Below are 18695 nucleotides of genomic sequence, written 5' to 3'. Positions count from 1 at the left end.
AACAGATGTATCAGACTTAATAATTATGAGTTCTGTCATTCCTAATAACAATACTAGCTGAAGCTGAAATACTGAAAGTACTCCCATAGACAAAGTGAACCTCTGTGTGATTTTGGGTTGTTGAATTTGGTTTTTTTTTTATGTCCAAAATTTAATCTAATTTACCCCTCATTAATGTATTTATTACACCCTTCCACAGCCCAAACCCTGTGGTACCTACTTGCAAGAGCTTTGTCCGGTTCCAGGTCTCTACTGAACGCCAGCTGCCCGTTGTTCTGCACAGCTTTTTGTGCTCTGCACAAACCAGGGTTATAACAGAGAGTAACACATGGACCAATACTTACTTCTGGATGCAGGTAGCATCTCAAGAGTTAGACTACAAGCAACTGTAAGGTCACAGACCTTAATTTTGCAAACGCTGTGCCCCTGAAGCTGTTACTACACCTTGGACACTTGCGACCACTCAGGGTCTTGCGATTATTCCAAACTGCTTCGATGCAGAGCGAGTCACATCAGCTGAAATCACCTTCACCTCTGATTTTTGCTCACTTAACTGCCAGGGGAGAAAGAGAAGTACCAGCTTTTCCACCCCTCACAGAAGAAAGGTGGAAGTAACCAGCAGCGACTGGTGATACTTTTGACCTTTTGCAAGGTAAATCGGTGGTTGTGGTCTCCCTTCTGTTGTCAACCTCAGCTTTAGCAGGCACACCACTTTCCACAAGTGAAAGGTTTGTTTCCTGTCTCAAATCCCAAATTAATTATATTTCTTGCATTAAAACAGTAGGGAAGATTAGAGCTTAGTTTAATACATGCAACTTATCACCAGTACTGAAACCTCTCTCAAAAGAATCTGAAGAGTTCTGCCCTGGGGTAATAAACATTACAGCGGGACTTAAAAAATGTCCATTATCATTGAAAGTACATTTAACAGAATCAGTTGGATTTTTATTGCAGAAAATAAGGATGATGTTATCAAAGCTGCTACAGAATGTATACAAAGTAGGAAGCGGGGTGGGTTATTTGTTGGGTTTCTTGTTTGTTGGTTTGGTTTTTTAACTGGTGTTTTTCAACCTACAGTTGTAACTATGTCCTTTGGAATACGTAATGTAATGTGTTCCTGCAGGAGCCTAGACACTTCAGTTATTTTAGGGCAGTTATGTCTGAATGAAAGGGAAAAAAAAATATCTCAGTGCTTTACATTTAAAACCTACTGGCATGACATGTGCTAATTCATTAAAAAAAATCTCATTCATCAAGACAATTAATTTTTTGTTTGAACAGGCTGAATAAACAATTTCTTACTGATTTAATTCTGGCAGCCTTTCCAGTGACAAGTGGCTCCAGTTCATGTACAAGCACCACAGTGTCCTTAAGTATCAAGAACAAATTGGGTACATAAAGGGCATTTAGCGATCACCTCTGCCTGACTGCCCAGCGTTCCCACTCGCCTTTTTCTTCCCCTTTTTTCATTATTTTTCTATTGTAACAAATGCCATTAAAATCTTGAGTTTATCAGAACATTCTGAGAAACATCTGTGTTGGATACTTTCTTTTCTTTCTCCTGCCAATGATGGGCTGACATGGCACGAAATGTCCTGAATGAGCACTAGATTGTGTACTCAAAAAAGGTCACAGAATAGTGCTGGAGCAGTGAACAGCCACTTGGAAATCTGCTTACTGTAGAACTCACTCTTGTGAAAACAGAGAACAATTTACAATATTTTCAGTACTTTGAAATGTATACATTTGTTTTTATTTTTATTTCCTTTTTCAATCAACCAGTAAGCATAAGTGCAAAATCTTCCCCCATCTTGACGAAGCATGCAACAGCTACATAGATGCATGACAAAAAGTAAATACATTACAAATATATGAACATCTAGTCTACTTGCCCTGAGGTGGTCAGGCAGTTGGACTGTTGTATGTCCCTCTGAATTGAACTATCCTATCCTATCCTATCCTATCCTATCCTATCCTATCCTATCCTATCCTATCCTATCCTATCCTGTATCTGACTCTACTCTACTCTACTCTACTCTACTCTACTCTACTAGCTTAAACATGGATTTGCCAACAACAGCAACAATTGGGTTACAATTTCAAGAATCAAAATAATTTTCCTACAAAATAATTTGTAGAAGTAATATTTTATTTTTCCTAAAACTTCCCCATGTGTCCATGCTGCACGTGTCCTTAAAAACTACGTGACATGACTTTGAGACAAGCAGTTGGTACTTATATTAGTCAGTACTTCCAACTGTAACTCTCATGTTTAAGAAGAAACTCCATCCTTTTTTAATGGGAAAAACTTTAAAAACCCAAGTAACAAAGGAAACTTTGAAAACACTCAGCTCTGCCCTTCCTGGCTACGCTCTAAGCTTAGATATCCTCCTCTCCTCCTCTTGGAAGCACACACAAGGAAAGAAAGAAGCCTGGCAGCCACTGAGTGATTTACAGAAAATCAAATCAACGTGAGCGTTTCCAGACACTTTTAAAAACATTTAGTTACATATGTTCAAATGGAAGCCCATGCAGGGTTTGGGTTCTTTTGTTTGGCCGATCTGTTTTTCCATGCAAGTCGTTTAAATCTGATGGTTGGAGCCACTTTTATTTTTTTTAATTAAAGCTTAATGATGGTGGAAGGCAGGAAGGTCTCTGCCAGCCTGATAAAAGTAGTATGGATGAGTCTGTCTGGAAGACACTCATCACAACATGCAAGCTGTGTGCACTGGACAGTCTGTGGCACACATTGGGTAATTGTCACCATTATGTTGCCAGTAATTTCACAAGGCGGAAGCCCCCAGGACTGATTTTGACCTCACCATCTCCAATAGTCACCAAGGAGGAATTTAACCAGGGGAGAAGAGGAAAACAGCAAAGTGACTAAGCAGATGGGGAGATGCAGTCAAGCAGTCTAAGTTCTTCTAATGTCTAGGAAGGAAAGACATTTAGATCTCATGCCTTACAGACTCATGACACAAAAACATATTTTCAGGGAACATTGATGGGGGGCTGACTGCAGCACTTTGAACTCTTGAGTTCAAACAAGTATTAGGAGAGAAATCTGACCACTGTGCCTCCAGACATTGCTCCTTTTTGGGTCCCCAGTAAGAGGATGAACGCATGCTACACCTTCTAGGGGATCTGCAAGCAGAAGGTAAGCAAGGCTTTGGAGTATGATTTTCACTGAGTATTAGGAGGACACTTACAGTGCAGTTGCAGAGCTTCCACAGTTTCAGAATTAAAAAGTGGGTCCCACAACTGGATGGAAGAAGGTCTGCATTCCTGTGTTTCCTCATCTTGTTCCTCTTTGCCATTCCTCCTCAGAGCAGACTCAATTCCTTCTTGTCACATGCACAGCCAGCTCTGCACAAAACATTTCTTCTTCCAGTTTGCATCTTTTTGTACTCCTCTTCTTTTACTCTCAAGCTTCCCCTTCAATCCCAGCTTGCTTTCTGTCCTGCATCACCTTCCCTCATCTTCCTCACAGCCCCCAGCTCCTTCTGCTGCTGTGGGACCAAGTGATGCTGAAAAAGATTCTCCTCTGCCAGGGGAGGAGATGGAAGATTTAGAAGGGCTGGTGGGTCCTGGGGGCATTTGCAGCAGTGACTCCTGTACTCCTGCCTGTAAGTGCAGAGAGACCCAGCACCGTGAATCTGTACTGCCTTAGCATTTGGAAGATTTTTTTGGGTAATAGTGGGAAGAATTAATTCCTTAGAAACATCTGTTGACGTATAATATTGGAATAGAGAAGCAAAAAGGGAAGCTCCTCACCTCAAATTGTGTCACTTTAAAAGCCACCACTCCCAGTTTTTGCAGCAAAACAAAGAAGGTCTTGTTGGGGTAGTGGGCACCACTTCCCCTGCAGCTGGTGTTGGAGGTGGAATAGCTTTCCTTGCCAGTTGTGGGCTACTTCACAGATGTCCTTTTGTTCCCCTTTCACAGTAGCCACAATTTCCTCTTAAACTTTAATCCTCTCTCCATTTCTAATGTATGCAAATATATGCCAAAAATCAAGTCAGAGACACAAGACAGAGCAAGTTATTGGGATGGGGGCGGGACAGAGGGAGATGAGGAGGCAGTGGAATGTCTTTGTTAGTATAAATGTTTCAAGGATCCAAACTGTTTAGAAAACTATCTGAAAGCAAGGAGTGAAACGCCTTTATTATCCATGCTAACCTGCAAGAATAGAGAAGGGCTGAATTTTCTGTACCGCAGAGTTAACATGCAAAGGGCTCTCAGAGCAAGGAAGAACTAGTCTTCGGATCCTCCCTGTATGCCAGGTTTCAGGCAACGTGCTGATGGAGGAGAGGCTTTCGCCCTCCTGGGATTCCTCAAGATTCTCATTTTGCCTTCTCCTAGGTCCAGGCCAGCAGCACATCTCACCTCCCATGGGTGATCCAGTCACATGAGCAACTGCTTAGAGGAACCGGTTCTCAAAGAATCAGATACGTCGTGTCCAGCAAAAGAGAGATATGTGAAACACAAGCAGGAAAAAAATCCAAACTAATCCAACAAAAATAGACAGAAGCGTTAATTGGTACTCATGCAGGAAAATCTTTCAGATATCATGTCCAAAGACCACACCAGTGACCAGGGAGGAGGTCAGGAGATGAGAAGCTGGTTCCATCCACTGGCTGCCGTTGCCCTAGGAAGCTCATGCACCTCCTCACTTTCTGGCATGTAAAATGGGGCCTTGAATGATGGTAGTTGTGAAGTGCTTGAAGATGTATTGAGAAAAAATAGGAGATGTTTATTTTATTGACTCTGATGGAACAAAAGGGGAAATAGTTTTATTGGGTGCCCACAACTTCTACCTTTCCAACTTCTGAATAGAAACAGTTTCCTATTGCCTCCAGCCTACCAGCCAAAACTCACTGCCACCGTAAGTGGGTGCAAACCTGGTACCTTCAGTGAATTTCTGTCCCTGCATCTTTGTGTAGTGCTTAATTTTCCTCTCAAAGCAGAAAACTAAGATAACTGCTAAATTTTGAGGCTCTTGGAAAGCTTTCTGTGTAGTTCATATGCATCAACTACATGCTGCTGCATGCTCTTTACCTGAAAGGAGGTTGAAGAGAGGTGGAGCTGAGTCCTGTTCAATGAAGTTATAAATGATAGGACCAGAGGTAATGGCCTCAATTTGCATGAGGGGAGGTTTAGATTGGATGTTACAAATAATTTCTTTACCAAAAGGGTTGTCAGGCATTGGAACAGGCTGCCTGGGGCAGTGGTGGAGTCACCATCCCTGGACGTATTTAAGAGTCGTAGAGACATAGTACTTAGGAATATGGTTTAGTTAAGGACTTGTCAGTGGTGGGTTAATGGTTGGGCTCAATGATCTGGAAGGTCTTTTCCAACTAAGGCAATTCTGTGATTCTGTGATACTCTCTGTCTCCCATTTCCTTTTAATGACTCTTGCATCTCCCTGTCCTCCTCACCTTCATCTTACCACCTTCCGTTCCTTCGGTTGATCTTCTATGTCCACTTCTGCCATTATGTTCTACTGTCTACCAGAGCTTTTCTCTTTCCCTTAGTCCATGAAGTCCTCCACATTTGTGAATATCATGTTAAAAAACCCACCCCTATGCAACCTACCTCGTAATTTTGAAAACTGCAGCAGCAATCTTTTGATAGAAAGAGATCTTGTCCCACAAACATTGGGTTCTACTAAAGAATACGAGATGAAAAACCTGGTTTAAATTAGTTGCTTGTTGTTTCAAACTGAAAAACATACACCAGGAGGTCTTCTCTCTGAGTCCTTTGTGAAGAATTCAGCATGGCAGGGTTGTTGTCTGTATTAAATGGTTCTCATCAATGGGAAAAAATGTCTGTGCACAACCAAGACACAATGCTGATGTGGATGTGGATGTTAGGTGTCCTTCTCCAGTTCTATCACATGCAGGTCTATGATTCCCTTTTGTTCCTTTCCTGTTTTTCCCTCAGGGTGTCGAAGTTGCAGCAGGAACACCCACTGCTGGTAGCTTGTGGGCTGGTTCAGTCTCTACAGGGCTGACACAGCAGTTGTTGCTGCAATAGGCTCGTGAAATTTAAAGTGCTCTGGGCCTTGGGCATTTAGCACATGCTTTTGGTGGCCAAAGGAAACGTGAAGCCTGCTGGCCAGGATGTTTCTTACTAATCTCCTAACAAATTTATGGCCAGTAATCTCATGAAGGTTTTCACTAGATTTATCTATTAATTTGTGAAGCTATCCATTTCAATCCAAGAACCTAGATTATAGTAAGATTTTTATGTAGGCCCATCAGATGATATCTGAATCTCTCATCATTTTCAACTTAGTAATTAATTGTGAATGTCTCAGTGAGGCAAACCAGTGCTATAATTTCTCATTTTCAGAAATGGGGAATGAAGGTATGGAAGGTTAAATCGCTTGCTTGACTTAATCACCCATAGGAAGACTGTGACAGAGCCTGAAGTAAGAGAAAGCTCTGGGAATTGCCCCATCATCCCCAGCTCTTCCATGAATCCATTCAGGTTTCTTAGACAAAAGGCACAGGCATATCTTGTGGATCTAAAATTTAAAATATGCTTTTTAAAAAACTACAGATACAAAAAATGCTTCAGATAATGATAACCAAGGGAAAAGGTCCAATCCTGACTGTGAATGCCAGATTTGAGAGGAAAATTGCCAGAAATTAAAAAAATGTAAGCCAAGACTGGTAATCTATTTAAGGTATGTGTCTCTTGTGTCTGTAGGTATCAATGTGTTGGTGGGTAAGATCTCTCCGATATCACACACTATGTAACTTCTGACTTTGGGTCACTCGTTCTGACTGACCTGAGTTTGTCAGAAGATGTTTTTGAGGTAGACCAGGGTAGGAAGACAGGCATGGTCACTGTTTTGGATGTTCCTAATTCCTGCTCTGACGTTTCCCTAACCCTGTTGTGGACTAAAGCCAGTCAGAACAATCAAAGTATTACCCGGTCTTGTAAAAACTGTCTCAACTCTATTCAGTGAGGAAATCTATGGATCCCATACTTCCGTAAAGAATTCTACAAAAGAATTTACTGAAGGCTTTCTGGCTGCAAGGTCCACATGAGTTATATTCTCATATAAAGGTCAAAAATTAAGACAAGACCCAACAAATAGATGTTCTCATCTTGAAATTCACTCATTACAAACTGCTGAGTGATATTTCTGATGCTGGTACAAAACCCTCTGAGCTCAGTTCTTCATTGGAAGACCAATTCCAGAGCCCTGTCTAAAACCCGGAAGACAACTCTGAAGAAACCAAGGTATGTGGAGTAGATCTTAATGCTCCTTTTGAAGAGCAGAGGAGCAGTTTCTAATGTTGCTGTTGCATGAAATTTAAGATCAGTTAACTGCATTTGTTTATGGCATTCCTCATTAGCCATGGCTATGTACTGCAGACCAGAGAGAGGTGACTGCAGATGGACTTCTGCAAATGCATGAACCAAGGTATAGAGTTCAGGCTATAGGTGCAGCACACACACATGCCTGCTGTTCCAAAAGTTCCACCACTTGACCCACCAGAATATTTTTAAACTTTATTTTTTGGCTGATAAAGATTTAAATTTGGGGGTTTTTTTGCTGAGAGAACCTCTTTTTTTAAATTTTATTTTTCAGCAGGAAGGCAAATCATCTTTGAATACTGCCAAATATAACAAACATCTACAGATGGGTTGGTCTGCAGCTGGAGGCTTTAACTTTGTAGTATTTATTTGAAATATCAAAGCCAGCAGAACAAGGCTAAAACATAGTGGGCACAATTCACAGTGTTTTGGCTCTTGAGCAAATAGCAGTTGAACTTAGAGGTTGTTTTTTTTTTCCTGCTGAAATGGAATTTATGCAGATGTGCTTTGCACTAAATTCATTAACAATTACATCCTGGTGCAGTTTTCACATTTTTGTAAGGGATCTGCATAAGCACTAATTAGATCTAAAACAATGTTACTGTGCAAATTACAGTGCTGATTGTTCAAGTCGCCTTACATTCTGCATCTGCTTTGCGACGATGATAACATAGGTGCATGCAGCACAAATGCCAGCTTTTTGCATTTTAGTAGGACCATTTATTTAAAAGATAGCATTGAACAGATAATGCTGCAGTTTAAAATTCTTGGGGCTGCTTTTAGGTAATATTGTAAAGTAACATAAAAACTGATGCTAATAAGTTGCATGAACTAATTGCCATTTCATTAGTCAAGAGTGATGTTCTGTGAGACACAAGCACGTTCCATTTGGCAGCAAGTACCAACCGGGTATAGCCAGCTGAAAGCAGCACTTTGCAAAGATTGCAGTCTTGCCTGAATGGGGGAAGGAGGAGAGAGAGCATCTCAAATCTATTGCTTCAAACCATGGAAATGAAATCACTGACTCACTTATTCAGCTTCAGTGCCAGATAACACGGGGTGGTGGAAGGTCACTAGGAATGTGATCTATTTTTAAGGAAACCCTAGTACTTCAGTATCTTGGTTCCCACTCCATCTGTAATGTCCCCAAATGTGGTAGACAGCATTAAGCTTTAAAGCCACTTTAAACACAAAGTTTTAAATTCAGTCCTTGTGCTGCTCTCCATATTAATTTCAGTGCAAGTTGAAAAAGCAGCACAATAGGATGGGGTCCAAGATGTCACAATGACATTAATGTATGCAATGAATGGTACTGTCAGACCAAATTCACTTCAGGATAAGTCATCCATAAAGATCCTCTTGCCTTCCAACCAGCTACACCTTCACTCAGGACACTAACCAAGCACATAGACATGCCAGCAAGGTCCCTGCACACAAGTCCCCCAGCCTTCTTCATGGGTGGAAGCAGTGCCACAAGGCTGGTCAGTGCATGTGTGTGGGTGCAAGGGCATCCTGCTCACACCACCATCTTAATTGCCATTTTCAGGAAGAGCAAATATTCTTTGCTCATCAATTGAAGCCTTTGGGAGGGACAGGGTAGTCTGCACTAAATTTTCCAGTTTAGCTCCCTTACAGAACAAGCCAGCAAGAAACCACTTTTTAGGGGAAGAAAGGGTTTCCCAGCACAGCTATTAGAGCATGAAGAATGTCTCTTCTCACCAGGATTTCTACAGCTGAGATGGAAAAATAGGCTAAAAGAAAACATGAGGTTTTGTTTTTTCTAGTAAATGCTAGAGGAATGTTGTCAGCCCAAGAGAACCACCTGAAGGGACTGAGAAAATCTTCAGCCTCCTTTCCTTGGGCTAGAAGTACCATATCTGCCAAGCCTAATAATTTTCCCAGTTCCTTGTTTACTTGTGCTTAAGCCTTTCTGTTCATCTACCTGCTCTAGCTCTTCTTGAACAGAACAATTAAGTTTTCATCTAATTTGTAGATTCATGCACATCATATCAGGAATGACAAGGTAGACCAAGACTCTTCTGCTTGGAAAAGAAAAGGAGTTGACAAGAGTCTATAAAAAATGAATGGTATAAAGATGGTGAATAGAGATGGACTGATTATTGTCTCTTCTGATACAAGAGCTACACTGTCACGTGGCAGGTCCAAAATACATTAAAACTATTTACTACCTTGACACATAGCATGTGGTTTAACTAGAGAGATGGTCCACCACGAATGGCTGGATGTTTATATAGGCATAAGAAGCAACTAGCCAAATTAGTAGAAGAAAGGAAAATCCACTAGGAACAGTAAAACATCGACATGCAACCTCTGTCTCACAAGGTCACTGAGTTGCAAATCAATGGAGGCTGGGGGGCTGTAGAGGGGAGATGTTTCACTACAAGCTTCTCTTGCTCTTATACTCTTCCCACAACATATTTTGGTCACTGCTCAGTGCAGAATATTTGACTAGATGGACACTATATCTGACACAGCATGGCTCTTCTCATGTCCTTCATACCCTCTGTCAACCACTGAACTTCAGCAACTAACATTTACCACACATAGAGATTTCTGTCTCATCTCTATGGTCAGGCATTGTTTTGAAAACACTATGGAGAGGAATCACACTGGCCTGTTCCACGTACTTCTGTTAGATACATTGCTCAGTAGCTGTTTACTGCTACGTTTTCCTTACTGCAATGGAGAGAGGAGAGGTCCTGTCCTGATCCTGGTCCATTGCCTGAGCTGGGCAGGACTCTGGAGCACAGATCAAATGAATAGACCTCAGGGGAGTACCTCAATCTTAATCGATTAGAAAGAGAGTCTTGGGAACCTGTTTTTTTCAAATTAAAGTTGTCATTCAGTAGCCCTCTGCCTTATATTCATAGCAGTCTTAAATGCCTAAATCCTGCAGACTTTCATGAGCAGGGCTATCAACATGACTAACATCTTTGGGTTTAGGTTCTGCTGTCACTCATATGCAAATCTAATATATATGATTGAAATAAAAAAGGAAGCAGGAATAATAATAAAAATAAAATTAAATAGAATGGTATGCTTAAATAGTGGGCACTATTCTGCTTATTTTGTAAAAGCGCAGTAGTCTTCTAAATTTAATTAAGCCAGTCTGAGGACATGATGAAAGGGTTCTTTAGCATAAAAATCTTTGAAGTTTCAAGAAAAAATGAGGTATATAACTCTGAAAAAGGGAATCCCACAAGATTTCCCTGTACTGAAATTAAAGTGCAATCTCTTACCTCAAGGATGCTATTTCCATCATCTCCAGGGTATTATTAGCTTTTGCAGCACGTGCCACTGTGGTTTACATGGCATTGCCCACACAGGCCAAAAGGACAGAGGAAGAGAGGGGATCCAAATAATCTGCAGGAATATACAGAAGTAAAGGCTGGGGGTATGTGCATAGTGGTCTCTCTCTCTACCCATGCACTGGATGACATTTTTAGTGTGTGGTCTCACATCCTACCTTGAAAACAAGCCAGCTACTCTTTCCTTCATTTCACAATCTATACCAGGTCAGCTCTAGCAGAAGTGGGAGCTGAATCCTGGTTTCTCACATGACATATTTAGTAATTTTTTTCGAGCTCTGAGACTCCAGCAGCTGCTTTCCTTTAATCAAGAAGAGACTCGGGAGTCTAGTTCTCCAGTATATTATTGATACGTTGCCAAATACTTACAGAATTTATCACTTAAATCTCTATCTGATCATCTTCATAAAATACATTAGTTGCTTCCCTAAGTAGTATTTATCTGATAAGGTAACTGAAAATTTGTGGTTTAAATCTGCGTGAGGACATGGGCTCTTCTTTTTGGTTTTCCTTTTTTAAACCCTTCTGCTTACATAATGAAATAGCATCCTTCACACGATTTTTGCCACTAACCCCATGTGAATCTAGAAGTCTGGCTAGTTGAGGAGGAGAACTGAAGCCAGCTGTGGCTTGGTCTTATGTTGCATTTCAATTGCTGGTCACACATCTTGACAACCTGAAAGGTGAGAAGCAGATTCCATCCTGCTACATGGGACACACTAATAGTTACAGTCTTCTGCCACTGCTCTTGACTCACTTTATGTAAAACATACTGATTTCTGGAGGATTATCCTATCTCAATAAATCTTCTTGAGACCTAATTATCGTAACAGCATTGGGGTGCTTTCACTGGCTCCCTGGAAAAATCCAGTTATTACCATCAAGCAGCAACAGTGTGCACATATTGGTAGGTGGCAGAACTCTTGTGTCATGAATGTAATACAGAAACATTTGCCTCCAGCTCAGACACATTCTGTCAGAGCATCCTCAACTCCTGAGGAGTCAGATCTGACACTTGGGATGGCTGGCTGTCTACTCATCCACCCACTTCTTCTCAGGGTTTCTCTTTGCCTAGCAGGAGTGGGTACAGGGTTCACTTAGAACCTTGAAAGTAGGCTATTAAGTGACCTAGATTATTGCAGGGGGGGTTCTATTTCTGTCCTTCTCAGGCTATGCACTTATGTTAGTTGTTTTTTCTCCAAGGCAGCCTCTATCCAGCAAAAAATCTGGGTAGGGGGAATGGAAGATGTATAAGGGAGAGCAGGCTGTCTAGAGAAAGGAGAAAAGATGATGGTGAATAAAAATAAAGGACCCGAGGAATAACCAGAATACAAAAAAGCAGCTGAAATCCAATCCTTTCTTATGTTTGTGGCTTAACATGTGTCAGTTGGCACATTAACAGTAGCATATGGGTTGCTCTGATGTGAGTTACTGCATACAGTATGTTATGTTCAGGCCTAAAATGTGTAATTCTTTTGGATTAGTGTTGGCAGATTTCAGTGTGCAGCGTACAGTAAATGTTCATAAATTTAATATATTTATAAGCTTTTCTGTGGAGCTCGTTGCTGTCTGATCTGAGAACCTCCCAAGTAGCTCTCCAGAGCACAGCACTGATAACTCAGACCTCCTTTACTGAGACAGGGGATGCCACAGGGAGTCTGCCACAGGGCTGAGGGCAGAGCCTAGTCCATGTCCAGGGTCCTAGTCCAATGATCTTAACTGCTTGATCTCTCTTCTTGAGGTTCCTACAGGGAAGCATTCATGTCACTGAAGAAAGCACAGGTTTGGTGGTGAGCCGGTGGCAGGTGATGTAGCTTGAGTGCTTCTATCGTGCCCTTCCTCTGGGAACTACAGTTGAAACCAAGTACTTTTCAGATTACTTCCTTGAAGCTCACCTTGCCATTCCTACAAAACCTAGTCTGAACACAGAGGATGCTGTCTGAGAGTGTCATTTTTTAATGGACCATATCAACAAATAGGCACACTCCACATCGAGCAGGACAGGAGTCAGTGTATCTCCAGAGACAAGGTAGCCAGGTCACATCTTGCTTTCTGCTCCCTTGCACTGAGGGGTGGTAGACAAGGGTACAATCACCTGCCCCAACCAACTCTGAGGTTGAATAAGGTCTCAAAGAAAGAGACAGTGATGTTCCAGTACCTAATGTTTTTAAAATAAAGTAACAGAGGCAAACTATGCCTTTCTTTAAAGCTGATTTCAGTGAAGTCTCTCTTTTCATTCCTTTCCCTGAAATTATTGCTATTCCCATGCTCTCAGTGAAGTGGGAGAACTCTGGCTGTGGCCAGTTCCCAGAAGTCTTTGTCCTATCAGTAGAAGGCTTAAGTATCAGCAGGAAAACAAAATCCTTGGCAGAGAATATCTTGAAAGTATGACACTATTGCTCAGCTTTGCAAAATGTTTTTTAGTTTGGCTGAGGCAAGGAATGTTTTATACAGATGTGCATAATGTTTTTCAGCCTCATCCTAAGATTGGTCAAATTTACACTTGGAAAAAGCAAGTGACTCCATGTTGAGCTGGCTACTAGGAGTGACTGATGCACAAGAGACTTTTGCGTCATGGTACTCACAGCATTTTACCATGACTAGAGACAAAATAAGATCAACCAACAGAAGAAAGGCTGGAAAACATTTTTGTTAGCAAGTAAAGGCAACCTAATGATGAAGAGCAACCACACAAATTAGCATGAAAAACTAAACCCTAGCATTTCATCCTGGATCGAGGCCACAGTCCAGACTCTTCACTAAGAGTTTTGTCTATGAACATGAACCCCCTGTGTCATACAGGAGACTGGGAAGGTTTCCCCAACCTGCCCTGGTGGCAGGTGCATAAGCCCAGAACAGTGCCAGATAATAAGCAGCATAAGCAGAGGGAGAAAATGGGACATCTCCAGAGGCATCTCGCAGTTGGGCTGCTGGGGACCCCCACACTTGGGGGGTGCAGCTGGCACCCACCTCTTGAGGAGTATCCAGGTTAGGCTGTGGGTTGATCAGACATATGCCTGCTTCCAAGACCCCCAGGACTTCAAGCAGGCTGGCATGCAGCCACCCCTCTGCATCCTTAACTGTACCAATGGAGCAATTACAGTCCAGTGGCATTGTGGTAAATGCACCAGACAAAGAGGAAAAAAAAGTTAGTTTCTGAAAACTGGGGAGAAAATGTGCTCTGTAATCAATATTTTCAGTACTGATTTAATACTGTACATCAGGTATGAAGATGGCAGTGGACAAGGTTATTCAGGTTGACAGTCAGCTTGGTTTCCCCCATTACCTTGATTTTTGCCAGAGTTTATTTTTAACAGTGAAGAAATGCATACTACTTTTTTTTTTTTACTTTTTTTTTACTTTGTGTGTGTGTGTGTGTGAAGCACAGTTGTACCTTTTCATCCTCAAAGCCTCACTGTGACTGTCGTAACAGCTCTGATGACAGATTTCTCAGGTTTGGTCATTATCTTTTTAATAATAATAATAATAACAACAACAACAACAATATAGTGGCAATGACTTTTTTAACAATAAAACCTGGGTTTTCTTCAGATTTTTTAAGAAGGAAAAAGAAGGTCTTTTCTCTTGGTATTACTAGTGGGAAACTAAAACTTACTTATCAATAACAAGAAAGACAAATATGCAGTCAATGACTGACATAAATAGTGTTGACTAAGGCCAGTTTTTAAAACTGTGGTCCACCAGCTAGCTCTTCCTCTCCTTTAAATAGGAACCAAACTATAGTATCTCCAAATAAGTGAGGGGATAAGGGAAGGGGGGCCTGATGGAAGGAAAGAAGAAACATTACCCCAAAATAGCCAGTGCTGCTGAAAGAATAAAGTGTTCCTGCAGAGTATGTGCTGCATAACACAACATAAGATGGTTTTGTTAACTAGGGAGTGAATTCTAGCTTTCCTCCTTCCTGGAAGGAAGGGAGAGGCAGGGTGTAGCAAAGGCAACTGGAGAGATGGAGGAAGCATGTCTGTGGGGCAGCTCTGTTCCCCGCCCAGAATCAGGACTGATGCTGACCCTTCTGGGCTGGCAAAGCTTTTGTTTTATTATTTGTTTTATTATTCTTTTGTACTTCCTTTACCCCGTTTGATTTGCAAAGGGTCTCCCCAGGCAAACATACCTTCCTGCAGGCTGACGCAGTTTCTGCTTGATTATCTCCTTGTCCAACACTCGCCATATCCTCAGGAGTGAGTGGAAGATGCTAGGCACCCTCCTGGGAGCCAAGACACACACAGCTATCTGGAAATGGGCAGCTCTTGACTTCTGATAGTTAGTCTTGCCACTGCTCATTGCTGTGTGGACTTAAATAATGCTAGCTAGCTCCTGACAGTCACCCAAAGCATCATGCCATACTCGCAATGCAAGAGGAAGTGTAATGAGTTGGCACTTGTTCTCATTATCTAATTTTCTCTCCACCTCCAACATAACATTTCACTTGACCCTCTCCGGTGGCATTTGCCAAGCTCACTTCTCCCATTGTTTCTCACTGGATAGTAAAATGAAACCTACCTGGGCATGGAGTGGGCTCACTAGGCACAGGGCTGGCACATGCAGCCATATCAACCACATTGGGGGCACTCTTATGTGCCTGGTGGGGGTCTGGTGACTACAGCATCAGACACGCTTGCTCTGCACCCCCCTTAGCTCTGGAAAATAGCTGTGCAGATGGCCTCCACACATCTACAAACCCATCCTTTACTGGCATTCTGTAAAAGTATGGTATGCAGAGCCAGCAACTGCCATCTACTTCTGCAGTCGCCCGAGTGTGCGGGAAGTGTTCTCCTCACTTCTTTTAATTGTATCAGTTCCTTGGTCTCAGATAGGAATTCACAATGTGACATACAAGCAAAACATCCCAGGTGACACCAAGTTAAACTGCTGGTGGCTCCGGATTGCCTTCCAGGAACTCCAGGTATCTAACTGAGGCTAAACCTCAAAGTGTTGGTAAAGCAGAGAAGAATATACAACGGCTCGCAGGTTTGGAAAACCTGATTTTGAGGGCAATACTAAACAGAAAAGGGGAAAAATGCTGTGTGTCAATTAAATTTAGGGAATAAAACTGCTAATATTTGAAAAACATTTGAGTAAGAGAAAAGGAAAAGGGACTCTTGACTCAGCAAACCCCGGGCTAATGACATGACATTACTGGAAAGCAGAGATTCCCCAGAAAAAATGGGAAACCACCCAACGAAGACCCAGCAACACTCAAAATTGAATAATCCTCCACCTGCAGTAGGATGGAAAGACAGGAATTATAGGGTCATCAAATGGTTTGGGTTGGAAGGGACCTTAAATATCATCTGGTTCCAACCCTCCTGCAAGGACAGGGTCACCTTCCACTAGAGCAGGTTGCTCAAAGCCCTATCCAGCCTGTCCCTGAATGCTTCCAGAGAGAGGGCATCTACAACTTCCCTGGGCAACCTGTGCCAGTGTCTCACCACCCTTTTAGCGAAGAAGTTTTTCCTAATGGCTAACCTAAATTTCCTGTCTTCCAATTTAAAGCCATTACCCCTTGTCTTGTTGCCACAAGCCCTTGTAAAAGGTCCCTCCCTAGATGTCCTATAGACCCCATTGAGGTACCAGAAGGATAGAATGATTTAATAAATCTTTCTCACCATACTTTGTTATTTTAACAGTAGAAAATCAAATTAAGTTATTGCTAAAGTGGTCATTTAACTTACAACGTTCCAGTAGCTTTTGGCTTTTTAGAATTTTCCTCTCTGGATTGAAACTTCCTGAGCCGAGTGTTTAACCAAAACATGAGAAAACCCTCTTTTTTCACCAAGATAATAGGGCAAAATAGATACTTTTCCTAGTATATGTACACATGCACACATCCTGAAAGTGGCTGAAACGGCAGGTGAAAACATCTCCTGATGTGCAAACTTTTAACAGCATTTTCATGTGTGTGTCTCCAGACAGAATAAAGTCCTGTGTGCCTGTTCAAGACCCCAGGTGTTGCAGCAGGGCATTAAAATATAATCAGGACATGTCTGTGGGTGTATTGTGGAAAAAGGGTAATCATTTTTACAGGATGATTCCCAACATATAGGGGAGTGGGTTGCACTGACACAGAAGACTCAAGGATCAGCTTGTGAAGCATGTGCAAGGTTAACAGGCAAATGGGCACATTCACAGAGCAGAAGAAGCATTTGTAGATGAGGATGCAATATGTACAGCACTTGCTTATGGTGTCATGGTTTCAGGACTTTAACCTCTAAGTAAGAACTCAGGTAGGTTTTTTCCCCCTTCCCTCAAAAGAAGGGAAGAAACTTGGGTCATTTTTTGATGAGGTAAGGGAACAGATTAAGTTTGCAGTGGGTTTTATCTCCCTTCCTTTTCTCCTGAGTGGCATAAAAAGGAGCCTCCATATTCTTCTCCCACATGCTGTCCTGAATTTCTCTCCTTTCCTCAACACTTAACTTTTTCTTGGAATGTCTTTATGTGCCAGATGACAGCAAGTTACTGTGCTAATTGCTTTATTCTTCAATAACGACATTTACTATACCAAACTCCTACATTACTTATGTGTAAATTAGAATTTGGCCTTGGAACAGCCCTCTTTCAACAATTAAAAAGCTTTCTTGAATGGATAGATTTGTAGATTAAAAAGGCTTTGTCTTGGATAGAGATTTTTCTTCTTTCTTTCTTTTTTTCAGCATTATTGGCTGTTTTCACCCTGATGTACCCTTAAGAGCAAAGCAAAGACTAATACATCTCCCCAGATTGTGCTTGGTTATTCATAAATATGCATTCAGATCTATCCCACCATACAGAATTACGGATCGCTGAGTACAAATACCCTCCTTTAAATAACAGCTGTCTTCAAATACATAAGCTGAAGTTTGAAACAAATGTTTATCAACCTGTCAGCTATGCTGAACAGGGTTGCAGCTGCATGGTGAGCACGGAGAGCGACGAGGAGTAAAAGAGGAACTTACCACTTAGTTCTTTCTGCCCAGAGAAGAAATGATAATTTTAGTTATACTTTGCTCGCTTGCAACAATAAAAACAAAACGAAGCCACAGAAGAAAACTGTCATGTTACACCCCTTCCATCTGGCCTGTGCTACACACCCACATATCCCGTCATTCTACAAATTAATCTTTCACACATTTTTTGACAAAAAAAAGTGTTAATGTTATAGAAGAGAAAATAAGGTAAACAGAGAGCTGTGTAAAAATACATTAACATTAAAATATGGTGGCAGTTATGGATTTTCTTAATTGAATAGGAGAGTAAATATTCACATCAAATCAATGCCAATGGCATGCAAATTAAAGCTACATTAGGGCAGCCTTGATATAGGCATTACCATTTTTGACACTTCTGTGATTTAAAATAATGTGCAGACTTTATTTTTTAATTTTTTTCCTCCCTTCTTTATGTTATTTTTGAGTGGGTAATTTGCCATTACAGAGCAAAATCCTTCTTCCATGTCCTCTTATGTTATGCTATCCTATTTTCCTCTTCTGCCTGGAAGGCCCTGTGAAAGCTGGCTCAGTTAAATTTAGGGTTAATATTGTAGCCTCCCTCTCACAGGACAGACCTCTTTGAACAGCTGCCTTTAGGTTGGACCTGGCCCCAGCACACAGACAAACAACCTGTTGAAAGAGTCTGAGGAAAGGTGCCTTTGATTCACTGTGCCAGGTCCAACAGGCAACCCCTCTCCTAGTTCTGCACCTACATCTCCCCCTAGATCTTTCTTCTATCTTCCATTCAAAAATTGTTTTAAAAAAAGGAGAACAGTGAGGGCCCTAGCACCTGAATGAGGAACCTGGCAGATGCTCTCAGAAGCTGTACAACTCCAGAGGTGAAAGTAGGAGGTATGAAACTCACTGCTTGGCAAAAAAAAATCAACTCTACTGTGTAGGAAAGTGGGACTGATGGATCTACATGGGACAGAGATGAAGGGGTACACAGTCGATATGACGCCAGCAGCTGGTGAGTAGAAGTTGCACCGTGGTGTGGATTATGTGGATATTTCATTCTGGACGACTGGTGGGAAGCTCAATCCCCGCC

This window comes from Apus apus, chromosome 3, assembly GCF_020740795.1.
Source record: "Apus apus isolate bApuApu2 chromosome 3, bApuApu2.pri.cur, whole genome shotgun sequence".
Classification (NCBI taxonomy): Eukaryota; Metazoa; Chordata; class Aves; order Apodiformes; family Apodidae; genus Apus; species Apus apus.
Note: the sequence above shows the minus strand (reverse complement) of the source record.